The following is a 21,125-nucleotide window of genomic DNA, read 5'->3' on the forward strand; positions in this document are numbered from 1 at the left end:
GCTTTTAACATAAAAGTACTGTATACTTGCTTTTAAAATGTATTATTTATTGTTAATTTACGTTAATGCAGACACTAAAATCAAACATCTATTCTTTGAACTGTAAATATTTTAATTTCTGAATTTTATTTCCATTTTGTTTTAGGGTGAAATATAATGGTTTCTGGACAGGTTTTAAACTTTATTGATTATAAAGTCCAAAACCATTTTATGGATGAGATTTTTCTCAGTTTAAGTGAAAGTTTTTGGTAACACTTCACTTGAAGGGGTCATTAAACTTTTAGAATCATGACATGAAACGTCTTGAAAGTGAATGAGATTTTATGTATGCTAATGCGTCATTTGCCAGTTATTCAATTCAATTTAATTCAGCTTTATTTGTATAGCGCTTTTACAATGATAGATTGTGTCAAAGCAGCTTCACATAAATGGTCATAGTAACTGGATCATGGTAGTTCAGTTTTTAGTGTTTAAGTTCAGTTCAGTTTAGCTCAGTTCAGTGTGGTTTTAATCATAATCGTCATGCCATCTTAAATCCAAAGATGACATTGTTTTTTTTATGACAACTTGACAAAGAAATACATCACAACCTGTCTTCATCTTTGTCATGACAAGTTGACATTACCAAGACAACAAAACTTGTCATAAATCTGTTATAAACATGATTGTCATAAGGCCATGTTGATGACTCTCTTATGAACATTCCTTCGAATAAAGTGTAACCAGTTTTTTTTTCTACAGTCAAAAAAAAAAAGAGTATAGAGTTCCTGAAAATGCTTTGGATTGTTTTTTTCACATGTACAGACATACAGAGAATTGAAATTACATTACTCTCAGGTGTATACAGATATCAAAAAACACTACAAGATGAATGTAAAAAATGCAATAAATACAAAGAACTTTAGTTAAAATTATCAAAATCAAAAATATTATATACAAATAAGGGCACAAAGCAGGCAAATAAGTGATGAGTGCAGTGCAATGAGACTTTGACTGATTTTTTTTTCTTTTTTTTCACAATATGAATTAACAATATAACATAGTTAATGTAAGTGCTGTAGTGGTGGAGAGCAGACAATACAGAATAAAGTGACTACAGGGGGCTATTCCATAAACCAAGCTTACAGAAAAAGCCAGGCTTATTTTGGTAAGTCAGGTTTATTAATGGTGGATTCGGTTTCATAAATCAAATTTACGATAGTTCAAACTTAATTACCCTGGCAACTTATGCTGGGAAACTAGCCTGGTCCGGGGCAGGCAAACTCTCAGGCTAAGTCTTAAGTTCAAGCTTAATCAATTAGCTTAAAATTTCGTTAATAATTACTTTGAAGCTGTAAAATGAGTGAAATAATCAGGAGATGATACGTGCTGTGCAGCAGCGTCACTTTAATGTAAAGATATTCTCACGGGCCGCGGGAAACAAGTGGCAAAGGGAAAGCAACGATTTGCAGCAGATTCAGGAGCAAATTAAAAATCCCACCGCTTGTGCGTTCACGGCTATTTGTTTATTTTAAACCTATGTGCTTACATTTAGAACATGTTGTATGTTACAGTGAGCCTGCAATGCATTAAAACTTTTCCTTGCAAGCAACAATTGGCAGTAAGCGCAAATTCTCTCTCACGCACATACGCACGGTCAAGCACAATTACTATGTATTATGACAAATATTTAATTTCATGTTAATAGGCCTAAATAATAGCCTATATTTAAAAATATATTGCTACTAATGTAGCCTATTGAACAATCTGCAGTTTCGCGGCTCACTCGCTGTGAACAGCTGTGTCTCATTTCAGAGCTCTTTCAGTTCTCTAGTTGCCATGGTGGCACACAACATAATCGATGTATCTTTGCTCGACTTTTAAGGTTTCACGACAGAAACGTGCACGATCAGTTATCTAGATTATTTAAACTGAACTCAGACTAGTTAGATCAAATGATCGTCAACTTGCTGTAATGGAACCAATTTAAGCGTGGACGTTTAGTTCAGCTCATTGAAGTCAGGCTTTTGACTTTAATCCGAACTTTTCTTAACCACTTTTATGAAATAGCCCCCAGGTTATAATGTTGTAAATAATGCTATGTTTCTGATTGTTTCACTTCATAAGTGCCAATTTTAGTATTAATTTAGTTTTGCCTGTATATATATTCTTTGACTCTTAAAGTGCTGAAAGCCACTGCCTTTCATTTTATGAATCAACAAGCACCTCAATTTCAGCTACAAATCATCTTTAATTTTTCTTTACTAAAGTCACCTACATCTTGGATATAGCCTGAGGGTGAGTAAAACTGCTCATTTTCTTGTCTTTTTTCTTTGGCGAGGTCCCTTTAATACTACAGATATCTATCTTTCATTGCTTCTTTCCTCAAGTGAAAATATTTCCCATGAATCATAAATGGACGATACATTCTTTCCTAGTGTCTCAGAAGGAGAGAAACTCTCAGCATTGTCAGTGTGAAAGCATTTGAAACACCAGGGAATTTGCAGAACTTTCAAATCAATTCTATGCATTAGTTATTATCAGTGGCTTTGATAGACAGCAGACGTCTGCTCATTACAGAGCCAGTGCTGTCTGACCAAATCTACCGAGAGCACAGCCATCAGAGTCTCGCAGGTGAGAAGTCGGTAATTGTGATTTTTGTGCCTTTACACGCGTCAGTTCAAATATAAGAGGAAAAATGTGAATGCTAATTTATAGTGTCAACATATTTTGTTTATTATTATTATAATTACTGCGCATCTGCACTGTGCTAAATGCATTGTCATTGAAACATACGTTTGCAAAAGGCAATTATTGTAACACCATTGATTTATCTATTTGAAATGTACTTTTTAGAAGATTGTTGATCGTGTTGATATTCATTAAAGTAGAAAAAGTAGTTTTGTTTTCGCTGTAGATCTTAAACCCGTTTAAAAATCTGATAAATACACTGTAAAACCCAACAGTGATCTTTATCAAATGAAATGAGTGTAGTTTACTCAAAATGTACTTAAAATTAATTCTACTCTTTTGAAAAGAGTTTTGAACTCAGTGTTGAAGGTAATGAGCTAATTAAATACCTTATTACTTCAGCTAAAATGTATTAAGTTGACAGTACACATATAGATTCGTTTTTTTAACTCCAATAGTTTGTAGCAACCAGTTTTCTCAAACAGTTTGAGTTGCCTAAACTTGTTGAGTTTTACAGTACTCAGTTGGTTTGAGTTCTATTCATTAATTGGGTTTAACTGTGCTCAAATTGCTTCATTTATTCAGATTAGATTAAGTTCACAGTACTTTAGCATTAGTTGTTGAACTTAAATGGTTTGTTGCAATTGGTTTTCTCAAACGGTTTGTGTTACCCTAACTTATTAGGTATTACAGTGTAGCAATATCCAGTATGCAAATTACATTACTGTACATACAAGCTTGTTTGGATTTCACATATAAAATATTAAATATACAGTATGTCATATGCAACATGTATTTAACATTACTGCTGTTTAATTTTTTTCAGCCATTGGAATTGCAGATATTACACATGTTCAATTATGTTAGCTGCAATGTCATATACTGTATGTTTGTATTTGGCCATATATAAGATTTCCAAAAAAAAAAAAAAAAAAAAAGGCAAACGACAAACAAACAGAAGTTAACATCCCTATTCATTTAAATGGCAACTCTAAATATCTGGAAGTGCACTTTTTCAGGTTATAACACAACGGGGCCTAGTGTTTGAGCTGCTCTGGGTGCGTGTTCACTACTGTGAGTGTGCACTTGAATGGATTCAAATTCAGTTGGGTCACATTGCTTGGCCACGTCATGACTCTCCCTTTCACTACTGTGGCTGTTTAAATTATATGTATCCACAATTAAATTCAGTCTTGACTAACTTGCTAACCACATAAAACTTGACTCCTTGTTGCTGCCGAAACTTCAGCAATAAATGTTAAATCCTTATAGTGATTAGTATTCACTAGTCATTCACTAGTAATATATACAAATATATGACCCTTGACCACAAAACCAGTCATAAGGGTCAATTGTTTGTTACTGATACTTTAAAAATATTTTTACATGTAAGCCGCATAAATGAGCTTTCCATTGGTGTGTACTGTGTTATAATAGAACAATATTCATCTTATATCCAGCTATTTGACAATCCGGAATCTGAGTGTGCCAAATAATCGAAATATTGAGAAAATCAGCTTTAAAGTAGTGTAAAGTTCTTAGCAATGCATGTTAATAATTACAAATTAACTTCATATATTTACAGTAGGAAATGTACTAAATGACTTCATGGAGCATGATTTTTACTTAATATTCTAATGAATTTAGAATATTAGTGTCTTAGAATATTACTGCCTTAGTGTCCCATAAGGCAGGCATAATCGTGTATTTAAAAAGAAAATCAAGCACAGAGAGTCTCAAAAACCCTTTTGTAAGAGGAACTAGTTTCTTCCGGCATTCATACACATCTGCAGCTAACCATCAGAACAGCAGGAACCGTTACTACTTCACCAACATCACTTTAGAACTAGTATTTGAATGATTCTCTTGCATAATGTCTAAATTGAAGGGAGGGGGGATTCCAAGCATTTTCCGGGAGACAGAACAATTTGGGAGATGGGTCTGAAATAAGCAACCCAGGCTCATTCTGAAAACGTAGTCCCATGGACAAAACTGGAGAACGCAAAATACGTCCCGGACGGTACGTATTTGTGCAGTTATTGTTTTCGTGAATCCGCGAGAGGCCGCTGTGTGTGCTTTTTCACATCTCAAACATCTATCGCAAGTGCGGTTCGCGTCCGCGCTGTTCTGGCGTAAACCCTCCGAAGGCCGCTGTCGAGTGACCCTCTGTCTGACTGACTAAATGATTGACTGGGCGACCGGCCATACACAACGAGCTACACAACGAGCTAACTGGACAAACTGGTTGTGGCGGGAAAGCCCTTCACACAGAGGTAATCGGTCAGCCGGCAAACGCAAAAAGGAACGGCGTCATACCGCCTTGTAGCGTTCGCTCAAAAAATTAAATGCCGCTATATGTACCTTAAATGCAGCTTAAATGTACATAAATTGCGGTCTCCAGAAACATCTGTGGGACTTTGTTTTCAGAATGAGCTTAGTTTGGAAATACAGGAGACTCCCGGGAAAAACAGAAGTGTTGGCAGATATTTACCCCAACTAGACTGCACTAACTTCTAGTCATACCTACCTAAACTTTACATACTTTTTAACAATATATGTTAAATCATTATGGTAATTAGTAAACATTAATAAATTGTATTATACAAAACAATCATTGGGTAGTATCTTTACAAAAGGTGCAGGTTTACGGACCTAAAGGATACATGTTGGTACTTAAAAAATACATTTTAAATTCCATTTCTGAGTTCACAGTGTAGTTTTAGCATTAGAAGGCCCCAACTTGACTGTGCTAACTTCGAGTCACACCTGCTTAAACTTGAGCAATAAGTTAAATAATGATGGTGATTATTATATATTAAAATATTGTATTATACAAAACAGTCATTGGGTAGTATCCTTACAAAAGGTGCAGGTTTATACCTAAAGCCTCCATATTGGTACTTAAAAAAATACATTTTAAATTCCATTTCTGAGTTCACAACAGTGTAGTTTTAGCATTAGAAGGCCTCAACTTGACTGTGCTAACTTCTACAGTCACACCTGCCTAAACTTCAAAACTGACTGTTAGAACACTATGGTACATTTAGATGCTGCTGAGTGAAGCTGGCTTTGAATTGCATTCACACAGAGTTTAAAAAATTAAGCGATTTGACTCCGCTGTGAGGGGAAACGGCACACATCGGCGCAATTAGTTATGCAAATGCCTCGCTGTGATTTGCAAAAGTTTCCTTTCATAACGTGACAGGAGACGGCGGAGCATTAACAAGGAGTGAGATATCCTCCAAGACGCCGGCATTATCTTCCAGGACAGAGGGCGCAAATTCCCTCTCTCAGGTGGATGATTAAAATCAATTAAATCACTCCAGCTATGTCAGCCTAGGGATTCTTCTGACGAATGAAATTATGCTAAGAAAAAGGAGGGAGAGAGCGAGAGAGCCGCAGAAACGCTCGGCTCTCCCCAGGCCTGTCTCGGCATCACTCTCCCCCACAAATGAGATTAAAATGTGCAGCGCAGGGATTTCAAAGGGATATTTTCCATAAGAACATGAAAAGTCCTCAGAAGCCAGTGTAAAGAGACCTGAAAGCCTCTAGCGGGAAGCCCTGTCAGCCAACCCCCATCTCACACCACCGCTGCCAAAAAAAAAGAAAGAGAGAGAGAAGTGAAAGTTACCCGTACACGCGCTCCTGTGCTCCCCCTGTTAAGATATAAATAAACACAAACCCACCCTACTCAACAAACATTACCATGCGCACCTCTGTCTGAAGGAAGCAGCCGTGACATGTAACCAAACAGGCCCGTGTCGAGGCCACTTGCTCCTGTGTGTTGTTGACAGTCGTCTGATTTCCCTCCGTCACTGCGCAGTGTTGTTCTTCTGCTTTAAGACGCCTCCATCACTGTCTGTTAAGGAGCAGAGGTGCAGATGAATGCGCTGAGATGCTGTGTCAGTTACACGGTTGTTGCTTACAAGCAGAGATTGAAGTCACTGAAGTGTGATTCAGCAATTGCAGAATATTCTGGCTCCATTTAGGCTCTGTTTATACCTGGTATGGGTTTTTATTGCTAAAGTTTAGGCAGGTGCAACTGGGAGTCAATGTTCTGATTCTGATTAACTGGTTTGCAGTGGTGGAAAGAGTTCTGAAAATATCATACTCAAGTAAAAGTACCATTACTTGCCCAAAAGTGTGGTAAAAGGATCTGCAAATACTACTCAAATTATGCAGCCCTTTTAAAAGTACTCAAGAATAGTGAGAAGTGAAAAGTGAAGGTGTTTGCAATGCACGCAGTTTGTGCAGGAAATGTAAACATAACATACTTTAGTGCATTCAGTTATCTTTCTACATTCCTTCCTTCAATTGTTTGTTTGTTCTGTCCTTCCTTTATTTATTCATTTGTTAATTTTTTCCTTCATTCATTTGTTTGGTTGTTCGGTTGTTCGTTCGTTTGCTGATTTGTTCGTTTGCTCCTTAGTTTGCTTGCCTACTCATTCGCTCACTTGTTCGTTTGCTCGCTTGTTCATTTACTTGCTCGTTCGTTCGCTCATTCGTTCATTCACTTGTGCGTTAATTCGTTTGTTTGATCATTCGCAAATTTTTTGCACGCTCTTTTGTTCGCTCGTTTGTTCGTTTATTCACTTATTCGTTTATGTGTTTGTTTGCTAGCTCGCTCGCTTGTTCGCTTGCTGGTTCATTCATTTGTTTGTTTGTTTATTTTTTTGCTCGTTCACTCAATCGTTCATTCGTTTGCTCATTCGTTGGTTCACTCGTTCGTTCGTTCCTTTGTTTGCTTGTAAATTTGCTTGTTTATTCAATCCTTCCTTCCTTGCTTCCTTGAATCGTTCCTTCATTCATTTGTGCGTTCAATTGTTTACGCTAGCTCGCTTGTTTGTTCGTTCGTTCATTTGTTCACTTGTTCATTCGTTTGCTCGTTCATTTCTTTGCTCATTCGTTTGTTGGTTCACTCGTTTGTTCCTTCCTTTGTATGCTCATTCATTTGCTTGTTTATTCCTCCCTTCCATCCTTGCTTCCTTGAATCATTCCTTCGTTCATTTGTTTGTTCAATTGTTTACTCGTGCGTTCGTTCGCTCGCTCGCTTGTTTGTTCGTTTGTTCATTTGTTCGCTCGTTTGTTTGTTTGCTCGTTCACTCATTCGTTTGCTCGTTCATTTGTTTGCTCATTCATTCGTTGGTTCACTCGTTTGTTCCTTCCTTGTATGCTCGTTCATTTGCTTGTTTATTCCTTCCTTCCTTCCTTCCTTGCTTCCTTTCTAGTATATATAGTCTAGTTAGTAAACAATTACACCCAGCCTTTATCAATTGCTGACTATTCTGGATCTATTAAGACTCCGTTTATGGGTTACAATATCCAGGGTTAAAATGAATTAACATGTTTTGCTAAATTTTAGACAGGTGCAACTAGGAGTCAATGTTTAGCTGGCTGACATAATCTAGTTAGCCCCTTTTGAAGTTGTAACTATGCTGTAGTATTGTCAGAAATATTCATATGACGATTAATATTGATACTAAAATATTTGAAATGATATAATCTTTATTTTTGGTTGGAATAAATACTGGCATTGCTCTCAGTTGCTCACAGTTGTTGCTTATTGGTGGTTATCAGCTTAAAGATTTGGGCCAGTAGGGGCCTTCACCATCTGAAGGCTGTAATCATCCATCCACATGGTTAATCAGCTGTACTAATAGAGAAGACTCCAGATCTGTTTTTTTTGGGGGGTTAGGGTTTAGGTAGGGGTGGACAATAATAAAATACAATTAACAGGAAATTTAATAAATAATATAAATAATTCTCATTCATTCGCACGGTGGCGCTGTGGAAAGCACAGTCTCCTCACAGCAAGAAGGTCGCTGTTTCGGGCCCCAGCTGGGTCAATTGGCTATCTGTGTGTAGTTTGCATGTTCTTCCCATGTTGGTTTGGGTTTTCTCCGGGTGCTCCAGTTTCCCCCAAAGTTCAAAGACATGCGCTTAAGGTGAATTGAATAAGCTAAATTGGCCGTAGTTTATGTGTGGGAATGCAAGAGTTTGTGGGTGTTTCCCAGTGATGGGTTGCATCTGGAAGGGCATCCTCTGCATAAAACACATGCTAGAAAAGTTGTCGGTTCATTCCGCTGTGGCAACCCCTGTTTAATAAAGTGACTAAGCCGAAAAGAAAATGAATAAATGAATTCTCATTAACTTCCAGCTGCAGCTGAATGTGATCTATAGCTGATTAACCTTGTGAATAGATGATTACAGCTTTCTGAGCCTACTAGCAGGCCCAGAAGGGCCCTACTGGCCCATATATATCAGCTGATAACTACTAATAATGCCCATTCAATCAAGTGATAACATTCCCATTGGCTGAAGAAATTAATGAAACATCATGAAAATAAAGTTGTTCCCAAAAACTCAAGCATTAGGTTGTTTCAACTCAATTAAATAAGTAGTTTTAACAAACAGCAAACAGTTTCAGAGTGTACACAACATGCATGAGATATGTTTTAGTAAGGAAGCAACGCTCTAAAAAGATTCAGAATGTTTTATAGCAACACCTTGGCAGGCAAATTTGCATTGACAAAGGCCGTTGCACGTAAAAAAATGTAGTTGTTGCACATATTATTTAAGTTAAATCTTTCATAAAGCAGCATGTGTAACATAGCTGCTGAGATTTATAGACTGTTAGTTTAAATTGGCAGTAAGACAGTGGCATCATTTACGATGAGAGACATCGCATACTGAGGTCTACTTCTCAGCAGACGCGGGAATCTTTGCCCTCCTGGAATAATGTAATATATGATGTTCTGCAGAGTGCACCGAGTGATCACATTTGGACGTAGAAAGATGATAAATGTATGTTGAAACAATGTAAAAGTGTCTGAACAGGGTATTGTCAGGGATTTCAGCCTGCCGCGCTTCCGCAATAACCGCCCAGATCCCTCTTTGAGCTGTTCAGATCTATTTAATGCCTTATTATCTGAAAAAATATACAGCGCCTATTGCCTCAAACTCTGGCAGCCCTTTGTCTCCTGACAAATTTACCTATTCTCCAATTCTGGTGATGCGTTTCAGGAGCGAGCCTCTGTCAATCCCAGTTAAAGACAGCATCCCCGTCTTTTTCGGCTGCGCAAAGCTTTTGATATAGAGCCCGGCCGTAAAGCTTGAAAGAGAAGAAATATATTCAGTTACCCACGGTCGCCTAGAAGAGCCTGTCTGTGAAACGGTGTATTGAAATGGCTAATTAACTGACAGTGTCCAGTCAATTCGCTTTGCTAAACCTGCAGATCACCTCAGCTGAGGGTTCGTCCCTGGGGCTCGTTTGACATGCACACTTTTTATGGCCCCTAAGAATGATTTTAGCAGACGAGGCTTTGTGCTGGATGGGATCTCCACACCTCCGATAAGTCCATGTATCTTCTTTTTATTGAAGTATGAAGGGGAACGCCAATGAAATTTTCATTCCGGCTGAATTTCAGACGGACAGTGCACGTTCCCGTGGGGTAGGCGAAATGCGGCCCGGGCGCGAGCGGCAGCGGGCAAACTGATTCGGAAAACCGGCAAGGGATGAATCAAAGGAGGATGGAGATGTTCTGTTTCTCTGTTTCTTCTGCCATTGGGAGCTGTTACACTTGTATGTGAGGAGTTTAGCTTTCACTCCGCGCTTTTGACAAACAAAAGCAACAGACAATTGTTCTATCTTTCTGTTTGCTTCGTTTTTATTTTATTTATTAGTATTCAAATCTGGTTCAGCTTTTTTCAATTGATTTATTGCAAATCAGCACAAAGTACGTTGATATAATTGCATGTATAATTGATTGAATTCCATATTTCTAAAAACCTGCGTTTATCTCTTTTGTGCATTTTTATTTCGCATTGCACATTTGTTTTTTGTTTTTTATACAAAATGCTTAGGTTTTTTTTTTATAATTTCTATCACCCAAAGATTATTTATTAGTTTGTTTGTTTATTCTGGATCATACATTGTATATTATTTAGGCCTGTAGCCAGCCTAGTAAAAGGAGTGGTTCTTTTTTCTCAAAAAGTGAACCTTTTTGTAGTCATACGCCTCATTTTCTATTTAATTATGAGATTTAAATAGATTTCAAGCACTATTTTCAGCTGGATTAGCTTGTCGGATGGTTTTTGATGTAACAAAAATATTTCCTAAAGATTTTGAATAAAGATTAAATATTTTAAAAATACAAATGCATTACATCACACAGTGTTCAGCATATATGAGTACACCCCTCACAAATCAATCTTTTAAATAATTAGTTTTAATAGGAAGCTATACAATATTATATTTATGCATAAACATTAGATTGAAGCCAAATCTGGAGCTTATCTAACAAAATAACTTACGATAACGGTCCAAAAACTAGTAAAGCCAAATTTAAATGATATAGAAAAATATTAAATACAAATTTAAAAAAGGGAAAAATCAAGAGAAGCAAAAAAATTATAAATTTTATTGAAATTTTGTAGGTTGTAAATTATTTTTGCAATATTTTGCTTGAATGTAATTGTATTATCTTTCAATTTCTAAATATGTTTGGTTACTAAAATATTATTTTAATAAATTTATCTGTTTAATAAATGTGTTTTGTTTAAATGCACCAAAATACATTGCCTATATTCAATAAGAAATGGATAAAAATATTCATTTTCAAAATAGAGTGTGCTCAATTATGCTGGGCACTGTATATCATTAAAAAGAAAACTAAAAGAATCCATTGGAGCATAAAGGTTTAGAAAAAAAGTGAGGTGTTTTGTCAATTTAAAAACAATACAGTATTAAAAGATGCCATCACTTACATCAGATTGTATGTTTTCCTGCACAGCTGGATGTTGGACTCATGACAAATAATTGTTTGCCATGATCAAAACTGATTTGCTGAAGCCAACAGAGGATTTGGTTTGGTCCTAAAGTGTTTTTGATGGGTTATTTTCACTCATTACGATGGCATAGCAGTCAAAATAGGACTAATGAGCTTATGTATGGGACAAATTCTGGACTTTTGTCAGTGAGGGGTGGGTCTTTCGATCCACCTAAACCCGGCAGTGGGCCTGTTAAATTTATAATCTTTATAAATGTTATGAAATTTTTTCAACCTTGTAAAAAAAAAATTTATACTCTGTTTATATTCTGTTTTTTTTTATTTATGTTCATTTCAATTTAAATAGTGTGTTTGAAACAGAATATGATTTAAAAGCAATAATATAAAAATCCACAATGCATTTCAGGTTAATTGCCATGTTTTTTTCTACCCCGAATTTTTCCCTTCAATCTTCTTAAGTTTTCTATTTCAATCTCATGTAGATTATTTATTTGTTTGTTTATTTATTTTCTTATTTATTCTGGAACATACATTGTGTATGTATTTTTAATCTATCTATCTATCTATCTATCTATCTATCTATCTATCTATCATCTGTCTATCTATCATCTACAGCATCCATCCATCCATCCATCCATTTATTATTCTTTCTTTCTTTTTTCTTTCTTTCTTTCTTTCTTTCTTTCTTTCTTTCTTTCTTTCTTTCTTTCTTTCTTTCTTTCTTTCTTTCTTTCTACAGCATCCATCCATCCATCCATCCTTCCTTTCATCCATCCATCGATCCATCCTTCCTTCATTTCTTTCTTTCTTCCTTCCTTCCTTCCTTCCTTCCTTCCTTCCTTCCTTCGACAATACCCGACGTGTCAACTTCTGTCCTTCATATTCCTTAAGCCATTTTGTTTGATATTTCAATTCTGTTTTATTTGATTTATTTCCGTTTCATTATAAGTAGTTTCTTTGAAATATGGAGTATGAACTGAAAACACTAATATAAGAACCCACAGTGCATTTCAGGTTAATTGCCATGTTTTTTCCACCCTGAATTTCTACCTTCAGTGTTTTCTTAACTGACACCTTTCATTTTGCCCATCTGAGCACAGATTTGATTATTCCTTAAACCTGCCACCTTAAATTATCATTTTAATAGTAACATCAGTATGGCAGGAACACGTCATTAGTCTTAAGAGCAAAGTACGAATCAGATTTTTTATTTCTTTCATCTTAAGCAAGGCGGCGTCGCTCCGTCTGAATTCAGCCAGTGATTACATGTCTAATGAAAACTATCTCGGTTGAATTTCCAAAGTAAATGCAATTTAAATATCTATTTATCTGTCTTTGAGAGTGGCTTTGAGCTATTAGTTCATGTGAACAGGTCTGGCCTGTTAATTTTCTGCCTCTCCTTGAGCTCAGACAGATTCAGGGAGGGACGCCGTTCCCCTAACGCCACCCTGAAACTCGGCAGTGGAGATGAATAATGCAGTCCACCAACCCCCATCACACACACACACACACACACACACTCTCACACACACACACACACACACACACCGTGGGGCCTGAAGTGCTGTGGGTTCAAGTGTGCACACTTGAGGGGCACCGCCAGTATCAGCGCACAATTATCTGGTGAATTTGTACACTTTATTACAGGAGCTCCGCTGGGCAAATAGTGTCACAACACAGAGACTGGCCCTTCAAAAGCATATTTAGCTAATAAGAGCAAATTAATTAGAGTAGAATGAGCTTAGCAGGGGGACACTGGCGGGCAGTGAGCGTGTGTGTTTGACACAACACAGCCGTGACATCTAAAATACAACATGAGACTGACTGAGAAAGAGAGCAGGGTGAGTTCACAGAGAATGTGGAGATTAAAATAAGTGTCGTGGATGATATATATTCTCATATCTCAGGTTAATATGCTGAGAAAACTAACAGCAACTATTTTAGATTTAGATTCCACAGCAATGTGTAGACTCTGTGGCTCTATCAAAACATTTAATAAACCCAAACATGCCTGAGGATTTTCTCCTGCTCTTGCACTCGTAGGTCTTTTCCACTAAACCATCAATAAAAGAAAGAGTCTTTTTACCAAACTCAAACAAGATTTCATCATTATTTCTTCAGTGTTTTAATCATAACTATCATATATTATTATATACAGCAGGTAATAACTCAGGAGTAGAAGATGCCCTGTTACTCTGACTCTTACTGGCTTAACATTTGCAAAATTAGAATAAGTTTTCTGCCTATTATTTACCATTTTAATGTTCAACTTTAGATTTGTTTCCAAAAAAAGTATATAAATATAGTATATCCATCCATCCATCTGTCCATCCATCTATCTACTCTAACTGTCCATCTGTGTGTCCATTTATCCAACCATTTGTCCATCCATCCATCCTTCTATCCATCCATCTGTCTATCTGTCTGCCAGGCCATCCATCTTTCCAACAGTCCATCCATTTAACTTTCCTGTCGTTTCCATCTTTCTATACATTGTTCTGTCTATCAGTTTGTCTGTCCGTCTAGCCATCCATCTATTTGTCTGTCCAGCCATTTGTTCATCCGACCATCTGATTGTCTGTCCATTCATCATCCATCCATCCGATTGCTTATAGGCCCATCGTCTATCCAACTGTCCATCCATCCGTCCGTCCATCCGATTGTCTGTTCATCCATCCAACCACCTGTGCATACATCTATCTACTGCAGGGTTTTTCAAAGACTAAGACAGTGGTCCTCCCTTTTGACACAAGTTATCCATTGGCGCCCCCCTCCTCCCAAACACGCACACACGCACACACACACACACACACACATATATATATATATATATATATATATATATATATATATATATATATATATATATATATATATATATATATATATATATACAGTATATATAAAGACACAGACAGATGTCAGACTGTTAACTCACTTTTATCATCATTTGCATGAAAGTGCAATTATTTACAGAGTAATAAGTATTTTAATATACCGTTTTTAAAACTAGGATGATGGTTCAATATGAATAGAACCGATCCAAGAACTGTCCATCCCAGTCAAAACAGTCGAAGTTTAGCGGGTCTCATGCTGTCATTAGCCAAAATATCTTGACAAACCACACATAAAGGTCGTGGTTCATCAGCTGGTCCTGTCCACGTAAATCCTAAACTCAAATACTGATCATCATATCGTCGTCTTTTGGGTTTAAGCCCTGAACTTGAAGGCTTTGAATCGGGGGGTCTCAGAAACCGATCCATTGTATTAGCAGGCATATACCTGTATTGGCGGGCTTGCCAAACAGAAGCGAATTCACAGCTATGGCATTCTGGGTAAAAAGGGTTTTCTTATTTTTTACGTATTATTTTTTAGCTTTGTTTAATTAAAACGTTTAAATATAATAAAAATACATATAATAATTAAACTTAATTATATTTTTATTATATAATATTTTTTTCCCGCGCCTTCCCTGACATGCTCTTGCGCCCCCCAGGGGAGGCGCGCCTCACACTTTGAAAACCCCCGATCTACTGTATCTGTCCATTTGTCCATCCATCCATCCATCCATCCGTCTGTCCAACTATCCAATTATCTATCTCTCTATCTATACACTGTTCTATTTGTCTGTTTGTCCATCTGTCAGGCCATCCATTCATTTGTTTAGCCATCCGTCTGTCCATTAATCTTTCCATCCATCTGTCCATCCATCTATATGATTGTTCATCTTTCTATCTAACCATTGTTCTGTCTATCTGTCGGTCTTTCCGTCTAGCAATCCATCCACTTGTCTGTCCGGCCATCTGTTCATCCGACCATCTGATTGTCCATCCATCCATCTGTTCGACCATCCATCCATCCATCCATTACTACGTCAGTTCCTTCGTCCGTCCATCCAATTGTCCATCTATTCATCCATCCATCCATCCATCCATCCATCCATAGATAGAGAGATGGATAATTGGATAGTTGGACAGACAGACCGACTGATGGATGGATGGACGGATAGAAGGATGGATAGATGGATCCATCTGATTGTCCATCCATCTGATTGTCCATTCTTCCAATTGTTCATCTTTCTATCTATATATCTGTCTATCTATCCATCCATCCGTCCGATAGTCCAAAAAGTAATATTGTTATTTAATTCTGAAAGTAATAATAATAATAATAATAACAACAACAACCATAATAATAATCCAATAATCCATTACTTTTATCCTGAAAGTAATAATAATAATAATAATAATAATAATAATAATAATAATAATAATAATGCATTACATATATTTGACTTTTCTGGTCACTCAAAGCGCTTTACAGATTAGAAAATAAAGTCAATGTCACAAGCTTCATAAACTGAAACTAATTTTTTAAACTATATATTTTTTAACTTGATGTCATAGCAAGATGTTAAAGCTGCAAACTTCATGTTTTCAGAGTGTGTCTGTGATCAAGCGTGTGTTTGTTGAGGCCATGTTCAGTATGCAGATCCTGCCGGTGTAGGGGGCAGCCGTGCCCTGTGGACAGATTAACAACTGATTGTGCACCGGGGAATAAGACAAGGACACCAGACCGCCAACTTTGACTCAGCAGTGACAAGAGCTCAGCGGTGTCAAACACCCATCAGCCACGTGTCCGCTCTTTGATTTAAGACTGTAGCTGCGAGCGAAAGGACTGAATTTGTGTGTGTGTGTGTGATGGGGTTAGCAGATTTTCAAAAGATAAAGCATTGAGGCGAGGCTGGAGGAAGCCCTGAACGTCTTTACCTCTGTTTGTTAAGAGTTTTAAGCAAAGGTCCCAGCGGCCGTAAACTCCAGACCGATCAGGAAGAGACCCGAGACCCTGTGGATGAAGAAAAACCACAAAGCATCTTTAATGCAAATACCAAATGTCAAAGCCTGGCATTTGACAAAGAGTTTTCAACATAATGAGAAGTTATGAATAATGAGGTTTTGTTCTAAAGTGCAATGCAACAAAGAACAGAACTCTAGTTTTACAGTTTCTGATTGGATGAGTCTGATGATGTAATTGTAAAATTGCACAATAGTTCTTTACACTGTATTGGAATTGGATTAAAACATTTAATTAAAGTTGTCCTAAAACCATTGAACAACACCAATTCTTATATTTGGAGTTTTGAAAAACTTTTTTGATCCACTTCTAATTTATCCTCCCTATCCCGAGGTCTCCATAATCTTGGACCAGGCCGTATCATGAGCAGATGCTGAGGTGGTCACGGAGGATTGGAGAGCTTGAGACTGATTATAGAAAGACCCCAGTGACAGACATCTCCGCATTGATCCCGTGGGCCAGCCTGAACACCCACTGATGACCTACACACACCTACAGCTTCTCCACCATGGACGTCCAGCGTTCTCCAGCCTCCTAATCTGTCGCTATGCACAAGAAGTTTGGTCATAAGAAAAATGGTCGTGCCTGAGTCTGTTTTTTCTCAAGTTTTTTTTTTCTTCACTTTCGTCAATTTTTTCAACTCTCAAAACTGGACTAACACAGTTTCAATTAACTGGAACTTCTATGTCAAGCTGCTTTGACACAATATATATAGTAAAAAGCGCAATACAAATAACAATGAATTGAATTAAATTCTAATGATGACTGTGTAACATTTTTGAGTGTTTTTAATTACTTTAGTTACTTTTTGAAAGAACTGTATCCTATTTCTTAATCACATCAAAAAAATAACTCAATGCCATGACAACAAATGTTTTTGTTACTTTAATTTTGAAGTTAATCAAGTAAATCAATTATTTTTGTTAAGTTGTAAGGTTTATCTTTTTTTTTTTTTTTGACAATTTGTCTAATGTTAGTTACGATGACTAAAAAATTTAAAGATGCAGTGTGTAATTTTGAAACCCAGCAGTAGAAATAGGTATTGCACTCATGGAGCAAAACAAAAGCAAGCGCAGGTTGCCGGATTAAGGAAAGAAGCAACGGCATGCAATAGAAAGAATATTTTCCATAATAAAAGGGGTTTTTGTCCTAACCAACAGCTCGAATTGATATATTAGAAACGGTTTCTATTTCTCACAGGTGAACAACAGAAAACTATGACTGATAACCTCAGGTACCCCTCATGTGCTTTATTCAGTGTTAAATACTAACAATGTGAGTTCAAATGCCATTTTACATGACATGCATTGCCATATACTGAAAGCACCAGCATATCTTAAAAATAAAATAAACTGTTTGAAATTGAACTTAACTAAACACACATCAATGATTCAGCATCTACATATAATAATGTTAAAGAGGGTTAATATGTATTATCAGAGTATAAACCTTACCATTTCATGAGTGAGTGCATATTCTGTTTCTGAATGGCTGTATTTAAATTTCTGTGTTTCGTCGGGTGCAAACAGCCAAACTGCTCATCACTGCGTATCTCATCACGTTGTTGTTGGGACATAAGGTAACAATGTAACTTGCTAATGTTTATGTTCGTAATATTTATAACATTTGCTAATTAATAACCTCATGTGGAACTGAATCTGTCTCATTTCGGAGTCTGCTACTGTCCACAGGAGGTCGCATTTCAGTCACAGACGCAGGCAACCTGGGATGCTGAAATATAATTGGCTAAACTGGCACTGGGCAGGTTAGAATTACCAAAACAAAGACAGCCGTTCCGACACGTAGTGCACATTTTCAAAGCAGAATATCTGACTTTAGAACTGTTTTTCAGATATACATGAATGTTCACTTGGCATGTTTCTTAAATATATGCAATCATATTATGGTATTTTTATGCTTTAGAAGAGTCAAAAACTTACATACAGCACCGTTAAGTTCATTCAACAACAACAACAACAACAACTAAAAATAGGCAGCAATATTCTTTACTTTCAGTGAAACATTGCACAAAACTGCAAACTGAAATAAGTCTATGTTTGCATTAACTTGATCTGCACCAAAAGTGGCAGTTCAATGCGGGTATACCATGTAACAAAGAAAGATCCGCTTTTTTTTTTTTGGTACAATTATTCAATCCATCTGGAATGACTTACGATTAATGGTCTGGCTCTGGCGTGTCATTTAATCAATCCTTCTGACCTTGACTCACGTCGTAGTGGCTTTGTGAAGAAACAGGCCTAAGTCTGCTGCATGATTCTGTCTGGGATGAAAGATGTATTGAGCTAAGGCTGTTTCACATGCATACAGTTTTGCTCCTTTAAAAGAAATGTGGGACAATATAATGTCATTGTCTTGTCAAAGCATAAATTATTCAGCCCCTCGCCGCAACAAAGCTTTCATTTTCCAGCGTTCACTCTCAAAAAACCGGAATCGATTTGCCGTTTCTTCTCCTTTATTCATGACAAACTTGCGTTGAAACTTTAAATTAATTATGAAAACAAAAAATATATTTAGTTCCTGTCTGAGAATCCCTGGTACCCCAACAATGCCCTCGGTGCACCGTTCTGTCACAAAATCAAAATGAAAGACAAATGGAAAGTCTGAAGGCAGAGCGTGGAGAGTTCCTCTCCAAAACTTAACCTCATCATCTCAAGAACAAAGGTGATGGAACATCAAAACAAGGACGGGACACATCGCTGATGTATTTTTCCACTTGATGAGCGAGTAAGAAAAGCCTTCTTGTGACTATCAAACATATATATATGTAAGCTATATATATTTATTATTATTATTTTCTGTTCGCTGGGACGTGGGCTTGTGCGATCGGGAGTCAGCGGGGAGGAGGGGGCCGAATACATTTTTAATTTGCTCAGCAAGGAACAAGGGTTTGCTACTCAGATGTTTCCTGCGTCTCAAAGCCAACTTCAGCTCAAATCCCACGTGGTCCGAGGAAAACAATCAAAGTGATGAACAAAATCTGAGCATCCAGCGTGACGCCATGAAACTCAGGCACTTTGATGGAGGCAAATGACAGATATTCCCTAACCATTGTTAGATTTCTTTTAGACTCCAGCACCTGTGATTCAGATGAGGCCTGGTCTGACATGAAGCTACCATGAGATCGTTACACAAATTACTCCCTTTTGCTCAAGTTATTAATTGTTTCATTGTTACTTTTTAGGCATATAGCAGCATATACCTTTTCTTAGCACCAAAGAACTTGAGTGCTGTGAGTTTGACTGAATCCTCTCATTTGGTACTCAGCAAATGTTTGTTCACTTATTAATTTAAGCCATAATTTAAATAAATGAGATCGTACATGATGTCCTAGGTTGCCTGTGAAAGTTAGTACACAGATTTTTATATGATGATGGATAAGGTTCTGTGGCTCCTGAAAATCAAAATGACATGACATTTACAGTATGTTCTCAACTACAGTATTTCTCTTCTGCTCTATGAACCAAAGACTATTTTTCAAAATAATCCCAAAAGTGCTTTTGAAATAGTAATTTGATGACTACAGTTTACATAATAGCCACCAATGTTGCTATTAAGAAATGTTTTTGGATTATACAGACATTATCAAATCCATGTAAACACAGCAAACCTTTGGTGGGTTATTATGTGGTTCACTATTATGCTCAAGCCATCAAATGACATCTCCACGTAATGAATGTCATTTTAATGAAGAACAACTAGGCTAATAGACACAGTTTGTTGCCAACTACAAATACCAACAAAAACAATACAAATGATCACCTTTTAGCGATTAAAAACAGAACTTTTGAATTGTTTTTAATCTGGTGGGACATATTCCTCTCGATTTAGTGGTTTTAACATGCCACAGACAACAAATTACCAGCAAGGACCCAAGAGACCATTACAGTTTCCATTAAAACCAATATAATTCCCATTATAGCCATTAAAACCCTTCAAATTCTCTAAAGGTTTCTGTTGTTGTTGTTTGTCAGCAGGGAGAGCAGTTATTCATATTTTGATAAAAGGTAAGCTAGACAGACTATTTTATTTATTTTTATATTTCTCCTGTGAATTAACTTGCGTGAATTATCAGTTCAAGAATATGAATGTTATCATGAAATAAAAAATAAATAAATACCGTTTTGGAGCTCTTTAATGTGGCGGGGGCGCGCGCACGTCACGTGAGCATATCTCTTCCGCTTCAGCAACTTGGCTTCAGAAGATAAACACAAACGAATATCGGAAGGTTTGTCGAAAAAAAAAAATACTACACAATATACGAAAATCCTTATAATGCGTTTTAAAGTCTTTCAAACAATGTTTCGGAAAACACGGAAAATGTAAATATAGCAACCTGTTGCATTACATGTATTTAACGTTACCATAGTAAAGCCATGTGCAAACAGTTAACTTAAGTTAGCTAGAAAAACTCTGAAAATACTGCTAACGTATATGAAAATGTACCAACGTATATGTCATTTTTATTATGTATTTGCTTAATATCGTTCAAAATAATGTATGTTTGAATAATGTCATGTTTTAAAATTAAATTCTTATGGATAATTTGAAAGTTCAATCTGTAATGTTGGAACCAACTGCATTAACTTAACTAAATATGTTGTTAGCAGTTGTTTTTTTCAGGAATTAGGATTCATATGAGTCATGTTACATATTATAAATCTAATTGTTATGATGCATATTGTCAATCTAAAGTACAATCGAATTAATATGCATTTTAATAAATGTAAATCATAACTGAATTATTAAATTTGGCAATACAAAGCTCTAATGCTAAGCCCAATACAAAGCCTT

At 36.6% G+C, this 21,125-nt stretch overlaps 1 protein-coding gene and 1 long non-coding RNA gene across 14 annotated transcripts in view; one reads left to right on the plus strand and one right to left on the minus strand.

Moving 5' to 3' along the window:
* The window catches only part of LOC137496842 (uncharacterized), a 141,700-nt gene that overhangs the window by 68,222 nt on the left and 52,353 nt on the right, over positions 1-21,125 (plus strand). For 6 of the 11 annotated variants that reach the window (XR_012388170.1, XR_012388169.1, XM_073918879.1 and 3 more), the window contains exon 1: positions 20,495-20,559. The exons of the other annotated variants lie outside the window; for them this stretch is intronic. The gene's annotated coding sequence lies outside the window, so the exon portion shown is untranslated. Of the gene's footprint in view, positions 1-20,494; positions 20,560-21,125 lie in introns of those variants that run through there. 11 annotated transcript variants of the gene reach the window in all.
* Positions 4,359-20,847, minus strand: LOC141376870 (uncharacterized). 3 transcript variants are annotated; one of them, XR_012388191.1, is made up of 5 exons: positions 20,452-20,801; positions 18,488-18,594; positions 16,229-16,304; positions 6,385-6,529; positions 4,421-6,261 (listed from the first exon to the last, which is right to left on the minus strand). It is a non-coding gene; the product is annotated as an uncharacterized lncRNA (long non-coding RNA). The 3 variants fall into 3 exon arrangements; XR_012388193.1 differs by having other exon boundaries at positions 4,423-6,261; positions 18,488-18,590; positions 20,452-20,847; XR_012388192.1 differs by lacking the exon at positions 18,488-18,594 and having other exon boundaries at positions 4,359-6,261; positions 20,452-20,831.

Source organism: Danio rerio, chromosome 12 (assembly GCF_049306965.1).
Source record: "Danio rerio strain Tuebingen ecotype United States chromosome 12, GRCz12tu, whole genome shotgun sequence".
NCBI lineage: Eukaryota > Metazoa > Chordata > Actinopteri > Cypriniformes > Danionidae > Danio > Danio rerio.